Source organism: Suricata suricatta, chromosome 14, assembly GCF_006229205.1.
Source record: "Suricata suricatta isolate VVHF042 chromosome 14, meerkat_22Aug2017_6uvM2_HiC, whole genome shotgun sequence".
Taxonomy (NCBI): Eukaryota; Metazoa; Chordata; class Mammalia; order Carnivora; family Herpestidae; genus Suricata; species Suricata suricatta.
Genome location: NC_043713.1, coordinates 83,325,859 through 83,335,146, shown reverse-complemented (window position 1 = coordinate 83,335,146; position 9,288 = coordinate 83,325,859). Strand labels below are relative to the sequence as shown.

General features: G+C 47.2%; 2 long non-coding RNA genes across 2 annotated transcripts; one reads left to right on the top strand and one right to left on the bottom strand.

Moving 5' to 3' along the window:
- Positions 1-465: 465 nt before the first annotated feature.
- LOC115278351 lies at positions 466-2,911 on the top strand. Its single transcript, XR_003902825.1, has 2 exons — positions 466-604; positions 1,971-2,911. It is a non-coding gene; the product is annotated as an uncharacterized LOC115278351 (long non-coding RNA).
- Positions 2,912-7,491: 4,580 nt separating this feature from the next.
- LOC115278244 lies at positions 7,492-9,088 on the bottom strand. Its single transcript, XR_003902779.1, has 2 exons — positions 8,630-9,088; positions 7,492-7,914 (listed from the first exon to the last, which is right to left on the bottom strand). It is a non-coding gene; the product is annotated as an uncharacterized LOC115278244 (long non-coding RNA).
- Positions 9,089-9,288: the final 200 nt, after the last annotated feature.

The window sequence follows — 9,288 nt, the reverse complement described above, 5'->3', positions numbered from 1 at the left end:
AAAACGCGCCCCATAGAGTTGATCGTGATCACTCCCGTGGAGCATAGAGCTAGATGTCAAATGGCTTTTTTTTTTTTTTTAATTCTTAAGAGAGACAGGGCATGAGGGGGAGAGGGGGAGAGGGAGAGAGGGACACAGATTCTGAGGCGGGCTCCGGGCTCCGGGCTCCAGGCTGTCAGCACAGGGGCTCTTAGGTTTATAATTTACTTGTTCTTAGGGGAGGAGGGCGTGGCAGGCTGAGCACCGCCCCCCCCCCCCCCCCGCCGCGGAAATCTGCATCCTTACCCTCTGCACCTGTCAGTGTTGCTGTCTGTGGCAAAGGGGCTTGGCAGGTGTGACTCAGCTACAGGTGGTGGGTGGGTGAGCCAGGCCCCACAGGTGCTTATAAGGGGGGAGGCAGCGGCCGGCCGGCGTCGCACGGGGTGCGCAGGCGCGGAGCTGCCGGCGAGGGGCTTTGAAGGACAAAGGGGGCCCCCCCGGCCAAGGGGTGCGGGCGGCCTCTAGAAGCGGGGAGAAAGGCCCGGAAGCGGCTTCTCCCCTCCCAGCCTCCAGAAGGAACCCGTTCTGCCAACTCCTCCACTTCAGGTTCCCGAGCTCCGGAACTGTAAGAGGACAAATTTGTGCCGAGTCGGTGGCGGTTTGGTAAAGGGGCATGAGAAGCCCGTACCGGTGGTGGGCACGTTCCTCGTGCAGTTAACATGGTGGGAAGTAGGTGAATCAAAGACGCGAGACCCAGGAGGAGGGGGCAGATTTGGGGTGGGTCAGGCGGGGAAGGGAGCCCCTCTGAGGAAGGGTGACCGTGAACTCGGTGGGCTTCCGGAACCGCCGGGGCGCTGCCTTGAGAGGTGTCTGAAGGGGGGCGGGGGTGTCGCCAGGCGAAGAGCGTGTCACAGCCGCCCGGGGAACTAAAGGTGTTCTCGAAATAAACTCGCATCTTCGCACATTCTTCTGCCTACGATCAGACTTGCAACATTTCACAGTGTTCAGAAAGGTCCAGATTTAGTGCCTGAGTTAACACCTTCTGCCAAGAAGAATCTTCACTCTGAAAATGCACAGAATTAGAAAAATAAAACCGCTCCGCCTATGTTGGTACCAACAGACGTGATGGGAACTTGGGCAGCAGCTCTTGAGGGAGTTTCACGTGCTTCTGGAATTATCTGAGGGTCTGATAACGTTCAGGGCTCCCGTTTGTTTGTCTTTAGCGGCATGACTTCAAAAAGAGAGATCCCAGGGCACCTGGGTGGCTCATTTGGTTAAGTATCTGTATCTTGATTTTTGGCTCCGGTCATGATCCCACGGTTTGTGGGATCAAGCCCTGCGTTGGGCTCTGTGCTGTCAGCTTAAGATTCTCTCTGACCTTCCCCCCACTCACTCCCTCTCAAAAATAAACATTAAAACGTTTTTAAATGACCGATTCCATGGAAGTTGAATATGCTTCCTCTTAAGAAAACAACAAAACAGGTGGGGCGCCTGGGTGGTTTGGTCACTACGCATCTGCCTCTTGGTTTCGGCTCAGGTCATGATTTCACGGTTTGTGGGTTCGAGTCCCACATCTGTCCGCTCTGTCAGCACGGAGCCTGCTTGGGATTCTGTCTCCCTCTTTCTCTGCCCCTCCCCTGCTTACTCGCTCTCAAAAATGAATATTAAATTTTTTAGAGAAAAAGAGGGACTGGGTGGCAGGGTGGAGATGAACAAAGTGGCCTAAAGATGCATTGATAAAAATCAAGGGAAGGAAACAGCTGTTAACAATGACGTTTGTTCTACCCCTTTCTCTATCATTAAATGTGCTTTTCTACCACTTTGTGACTTGTAAAAGTTAGAAAGTGAGGGGAACGTAACTCCCCACCCCTTAGACATGGGCTGTGCTGAGTGACTTCTTTCCAAAGAGAACGGTATGGAAAAGTGGGTGGGTGGGGGAGAGTCAAGAGTCATTTCACAGCAGAGAAACCTGACAAATGGTCCCTCTGCAGGTGATCAAGGTCAACATCCATGGTTGAGCAATCATGTATGGGGGCTACTCATGATGTGATGAAGGTGGCCTCTGCGTCTTCCTCCCCCAAACCCACCTTGGAATCATGAGGGAAACCTCAGACAGCAGGAGAGCAGAGTCAGAACCCGGGAAGGCCTGAGCCACTGCTGCAGCCCCGGAGGGGCCAAAGGAGCTGTGAGAACTGAATGTACTGGGGTGTTCTGGACGATGTCCCAGGACCGAACAAAGGACATCGAGGGAGAAAACCAAAGAAACCGAGGACCATGGACTTCATTACTAACTAAAGTCTCAATATGGGTTCACTAGTTGGGGCATATGCACCTTTCGAAAGACTCGATTTTTCTGTACATCTAAAACCATTCTAAAAACTTAAAGGGTTCAATCCACTTTCTAGGAAATCCTCCTAGGTAAATGCTCACAGAGGTAGCCAAAGATGTGTCCACAAGGGTTTTCATTGCGTCATACTCTATGGGCCAGGAGACTCCTAAGTGCCTAAGACGGGGACTCGGGGAATACCCTACAGCAGTTAGAGATGGTGATTTGGCTAAAATGAACTTCCAGTTGTAGAGTAATAAGACCCCGCTTCTGCTAAATGAAAAGTTCTTTACGTGCGTGTTTTTTGAGGCTTAGAAAACTTGTAGGAAGAGAAACTCAGAACTGTTTGTTGTGGTTACCACAGATAGGAAATCAGATGGATCAGTTCTGTCTTTAACATTTCGTTGACGTCTTTAATGTTTGGATGGTTCTTAACAAATGAATACTTAAGTATTTGAATGTTAATTTGTGTGTATTCTTATGAAATACTCTAGATTGGCCAAAAGGAATAGAGGATAATATCCAGCTAAGAAATGAAAGATGCAAGTTACTTTTATGACTAAAAACAAAACCTCAAGCCCTATAAAGGTTCCTATTTAAATACCACCTTGAGAGAGTTTCATTTTCTCCCTAGAGAGTTTGCAGGCCCAGAGTCTGGAAATCCTGTCCTGGAAATCCTACCGAAGCGTAAAGCGCTTGAGTGTCCTAACCACTTCCTATGTGTTAAGTTTTTCAAATCTTGTCAGGGCTGCAAATGAATCTATAGCTGAATTTTTCTTAAATTTTTTAATGTTTATTCTTGAGAGTGTGAGTGGGGGAGGGGCAGAGAGCAAGGCAGACAGAATCCAAAGCAGGCTCCAGGCTCAAAGCTGTCAGCACAGAGCCCAATGCGGGGCTCGAACCCACAAACTGCGAGATCATGAGCTGAGCTGAAGTTGGACACTTAACTGACCGAGCCACCCAGGCGCCCCTGGCTGAATTAATTTCTTGGTGCCTGAACCTATATTTTTGAGGTAGTAAAGCTTCTTGCAACGTATGCAGAGAACTGACTGCTCATGGCCTCTGGGGCTGGAGTGCAGCCTCACGGCAAAACGGGCCAAAATACTGAAGGATCCTTTCCCTAAAGGCCATTTTGGTGAGGAAAACAAAATTCCATGATTTGCAAACCTTCCGAGGCCCTCTCCAGGGAGGACCTGTGCATGGCTCTTCAGCAGAGCATAAGTGGTCTCACAGATGCTCCACAAGCCCATTTCGCAGGGAAGAACCACACAAGAGGTACAAAGGCAAAAACAAAACCTTATTAACCTCTTGTTTCATTTAAAATAATGGTACAAAACAACCATTAAAAATTTTTTTTAATGTTTATTTTTGAGAGACAGAGCATGAGCAGGGGAGGGCAGAGAGAAAGGGAGACACAGAATCCGAAGCAGGATCCAGGCTCTGAGCTGTCAGCACAGAGCCCAATGCAGGGCTTGAACTCCCAAATCAGGAGATCACGACCTGAGCCGAAATGGGACATTTAACCGACTGAGCCACCCAAGCGCCCCGAAACAACCATTTATGATGAGAGCTACAAAAAGCAAATGGAACATCTTAACTATCAAGACCCCTCTCTGCTGTAAACTTGTTTTGAATTCTGTTCTCTGCTGTCCATCAACTTCAGTGCTTGGTTTCTACGTTCCTAGACCGACCTAACCTGCTCATGGTTGTCCTCACAGGCTGCGCACACATCCATGTTCTGCTTTGGTCCCTCAGTATGCGTTCATACTGGATTTTCCATATTGCTTCATAGTCTTTTTCTTATTTTAATGACTGGAAAAATCTACCAGGGGTCAGATTTACCACACTTTACTTAGCTATTCCCTTGCTGTTAGTCATTTAAGTGATCCTAATGATGGTCACTTGTTCAGCCTTCCCTCCTCTGACCGGTCTACAGGTGATGCATTAGTTACCTGTTGCTGCGGAGCAGATTAGACCCAAACTTGGCAGCTTAATAAGCACGTGTTCTCACCCCGAGTCTTGGGTGTCGGAAATTCGGGAGCAGCTTAGCCGGGTGGTTCTGGCTCAAGGCCTCTCGGGAGGCTGCAGGCAAGCTGTTTAGGCCTGCCCAGAGACGGCTCCGTTCGTGTGCTCTTCTGCCCAGGCTGCTTAACTGTCTGCGTCGGGGGACCGCCAGCTCCCCCCAGAGCTGGTCATATGAGAGGGAAAACCAGAAACCTATTCTTGGAGGTGACCTGTCCTCACTCCTGTCCTACTCTGCTGATCCCACGGACTGACCCTAGGACCACCTGAGTCAGGGCTGCTCAAGGATATGATTATCGGGAGCCTGGCTGCCACAGGTGCCTTTCTGACGCGGCCATCTGCTTCCTAGTCCTTTCTTCCTTTGCTTTCATATTCTGGGTCTTAAAATTTTTTGTTCTGTGAGGGAGGGGGAGAGAGGGAGAGAGCAAGCAGAGGGGTGGGCAGAGGAAGAGACAGGGAATCTTAAGCACTCCACAGAGTGTGAAGCCCAGTGTGGGGCTCGATCTCATAACCATGAGATCCTGACCTGAGCCCAAAACAAGCCACTGGATGCTCCACCAACGGAGCCATCCCCATGTTCTAGGATCTTAATCTAAGAAGGCCTTTGTTGTAGGAACAATTAGTCCCATCCTTTATGTATAGGAACATTTGTTTCTCTCTGCATCCCAACTCTCTCTCCCTGGATTATAGGAATGAAGAAAGCTAACCTCTCTTTATAGAAAATCATTACTGGTTCCTGGGACTTTTCAGACCTCTTGCAGCTGACCAGTACTGAGTCAGAAGTGAAGTGATGGCGTAGCTTTTAAGCTTATTCTTTTGCCATAAGAAACTCTAATTAAAAAAAGATTTTTTAATGGGGCGCCTGGGTGGCTCAGTCAAGTGTCCAAACTCAGCTCAGCTCATGGCCTCGTGGTTTGTGGGTTCGAGCCCCAAGTTGGGCTCTGTGCTGATAGTGTCCAGAGCCTTCTTGGGATTCTGCCTCCCTCTCTCTATGCCCCTCCCTCTGCTCATGCTTGGTTGCTTGTACTCTCAAAAATAAAAACAAACATAAAAAAAAAACCAAAACCCAGGATGGCTGTTATCAAAAAACAAAACAAATCTGGTGTGGATATGAAAATAATGTGCATGTCTGATGGGAGGAATGTTAAAGAGCACGATCACTGTGTAAAACAGGCAGTTCCTCCAAGGTAAAAAGGCCTTACGATCCAGCAATCCCACTTCTGAATATAAACCCCAAAGAACCGAAAGCAGCGACTGATTCCTGTACACCCATGCTCACGGAAGCATTATTCACAACCACCAAAAGGTGGAAACTGTCCTTTCATCAATAGATGAATGGATAAACAAAATCTGGTATGTACATACGATGGAATGTTATTCAGCCTTAAGAAGGAATAAGATTCTGAGACCGCTAGGACATGGATGAGCCTTGAAGACCTTAAGTGGAGTGAAATAAACCAGCCACAAAAGGACCACTATTGTCCGATTCAGATTAGGTGAGGTACCCGGAGTAGTCAAGTCCATAGAGCTAGAAAGTAGGACAGTGGTTGCGGGGGGCTGGAAGGGGAGGGGATTGGGGGTTCTCCCTTAAGGAGTCCAGTGTCTCCAGTTCTGGGGAAGGATGGTGGTGGTGGTTGCACAATGTGAATGCTTAAAAATGGTTAGAATGATAAATCTTACATGACGTGCATTTTATCACAATCGAAACCCTTTTTAAAGATCACTTTGGAGAACAATCTGGCAATATCTAGTAAAACTGAAGGTGTGTATACCTTATCACCCAAAAAAGCAGAAGAAAGGATTTCAAAAATTGTCATAAATGTATATAATAAGACACTATACAGTTGTGGAAAAAAATGTCTCCAACTAGGTAATCTAGCAAGGATACATCTCAAACTTAATGTTGGCTTTAAGACAAGTAGTAGAAAGATCTCTGCATGTGTGTGTGTGTGTGTGTATATGTGTGTGTGTGTATATATATAATTTTAAATTAGGTTCATGGATGTATAAAGTAAAACAAGATTGTAGCTACCCTCTGGAGTGGGGGGTGGCGATGGGGGGAAGGAAACAGGATTGAGGAGAAATGATACACAGGGATTTCGATCGTAACTGTGAGGTTTATTCCTTACCTGATCATTATGAATGTCTTATTCTCCTTCTCGCCCTTTTTCTCTGTGTGTATGTGTGTGGCTAAAACAGTTTATTAAACTCCCCATGGGGGCTGCCTGGGTAGCTCAGTTAAGCATCTGACTCATGATTTCAGCTCAGGTCATGATCTCAGGGTTCATGGGATCGAGCCCCATCTTGGGCTCTGCCCTTGACAGTGTGGAGACTGCTTGGGATTCTCTCTCTCTCCCTCCCCGCCCCCCACCCCTTCTCCATTCATGCTTGCTCGCTCGCTCGCTCTTAAAATAAGTAAATAAATAAATAAACTCCACATGGGAACAAAAAATTAAATCAATATCAAGAGAGTCAAACCATCAAAATGACCAACTTTTCTTCCCCCTCCACCTTTATAACACACAAAAGCATCAACCTAAATATAATCTCAGAGCAGTATTTTTATCTTTAGATCTTCTCTCACCGAAGCAGGGGCTGTGTCTAAGAGTTTTTCCTTCTTGATGACTGGTGCTTAGGTCACGTTAGGCATTTAGTTATTAGCAGACTAAGGTGACATCAGGCAGTGCAGCCTGGGGAACATGACGGCTTCACCTGTTGCCTTGGGGAATAATTCCGCCCCCGCCCACACAGAGCTGCACAGCATACGCTACAAATACCTCATCATCAGGTCAACACATTTCCTCCTCGTTCTTCAAATCAAAAATATGTATGAATAATTCTACTAACGTGTGTTGAAGAGCAAGAGTTCTAAACTCAAGGCTAGCAGATGTTATGGTTCAACCATGCAAAGGTTAGTTTTTTAAGTATGCTTTCCAAATGATTCCTGATGTGTAACAGGAGATTCATTTCTCCGACCGTAACAATGCTCCCATTGAGAGCTCAGCCCTGGCACATGCATACATTGCTCTTGGTCTGCCAGAGAAAAATCTTAGTTAACCCACAGGCAGACGTAGGTGTGTCGAGAAACCCAAATATCAGTCAACCAAAAGGAGGAAAATGAGCAAGTCCACCCACACATTAAGTTGGCAGGTTTGACACCGATGTAAGGATTTTCTGATGTTCCTTGTGTTCTTTTAACCACTTTGAAGAGCAGCAAAGACTTTTTAGAGCTGCAGAAAACAAGACATTTGTACGGTTTGCCCTTTTGGCAAAGGAAATGGTTTTTGATTCCAACAGGTCTGTGGCAGAAAACAGGGTTGAGAAGAGTTGTATAAAGAGCGAGCCAGGGCTGAGATGTGTAAGTTGGCAGATGAGCATTTTAGTGGTCAGAGTAAACGGAGCGACCTTCAGAACCAGGCATGTTCTTGACTGAGTCACTTCATCCCTCTATATTCTGTAGTGCTCTGACCCCTAACCTTATTAAGGGGACTGTAAGAAATTTCTGGAGAACATCTTAAGTCTCATGGGTAAGCAGAATTTCCTGGAAATACAGCGACTGTTCCCAATTTGGCAGGTCTATTCTTTTCCTGGAGAGAAAAAAAAAAACACTGAGCTAGTACTTTGCCCATCAACTTGACTTTTGACATCCCCTTCCTCTTTATCATGGACTTCCCTCTTCAAGGCCACCTTTTGGGACCAAGTATAACAAGTTCAAAGGAAGAAAACGATTGAGTGTTCCTTTCAAACTTCATAAAATCTTTTGCTTACAGATATGAAGAAATACTAACTTTTCTACAAGTGTGTGCCCTTAGTCCTCCGCGGCTGGAAGGAGAGTGAGAACAGGGTCAGTGGAGCCCAGCCTAATGTATGGGTGGACAATTCAGACCTTCTGTTCTCCCGATGTTGGAGCAGAAGCATCATACTCATACACAAAGCTCATCAGTCAGCCAATAAGCATTCACTGAATGCCTCAACTGTGTTCAGTACTGAGTTATGTTGACGAGGTCAATGTGGTATGATGCCAGCCTCGTGAATGCCAGGCTGGGAGCCAGGAGCCCTGCCAATCACTCGATTTCGGGGGGGGGGAACCAAAAAATTTCCTTCTCCCAGGTCCTCCATTTCTTTATGTGTGCAACTAGGCTGTCGTGGTTAACCTCAGCCCTTAGATTTCTTCCAACTGGAACTGTTGCAGATTCAAAGTAGGATGAGTTCACAGGCGCCTGGATCTCGAGAGACTTCCAGAAACCTGGGGAAACTGAATACTTGCACCTCAAATAATGTTTATGAAAGAACAAAGCCCACCTGGAGGTCTAGGTGCCTTCCTCGGAGTTGGTGCAAAGGGGTAACATGCGTGTGTCTCTGCGTGTGATGCTCTGGCCGTCCTGGTTTTCTGCCCATTCCTTGAGTGTACCAAGCCAGTCCTGACTCGGGGCCTTTGCAGATGCTTGTTTGGCTGCCTTGGGTTTCCTACAGGAATGATGGTTGGTTCCTCCTTTTTTGTCCTTTGGACCTCCTTAGCTCACCTCCCTTCTCTGAGAGGGCCATCTTTTACACTTTCCAACGGTCTTGCTCTCTCATTTCAGCATCCATTTCCTTCTCTGGGCTCTCCCCAGTTTGTAGCCCTTTTACTTGTTCGCTTCTCCTGTCAATCTGTTGGCTCCCCTAGCGAGGGGCTCCTTTTGGTTTTGTTCGGAACTGTACACCCAATGTAGTAGGTCTCCATATTTGTTAAACGAATGCTTTGGCAGCTCCACAATTCTGAGGCACCCACGGCATCTAAAGTCTCCCCCCGCCCCCACACCCCACAAAATACCCTTCTTTGGAATTCCCCGGGCCAGGCTGGGTTTAGGCTGCAGTACTGCCTGCTTTCTTTGGATCTCCACGTTTCTTTTCCTTGAGGAAAAAGGCTCTTGTGACCTCATAACACATTCTCTTGTGCCGCAGTGACATCGTTACTGCCT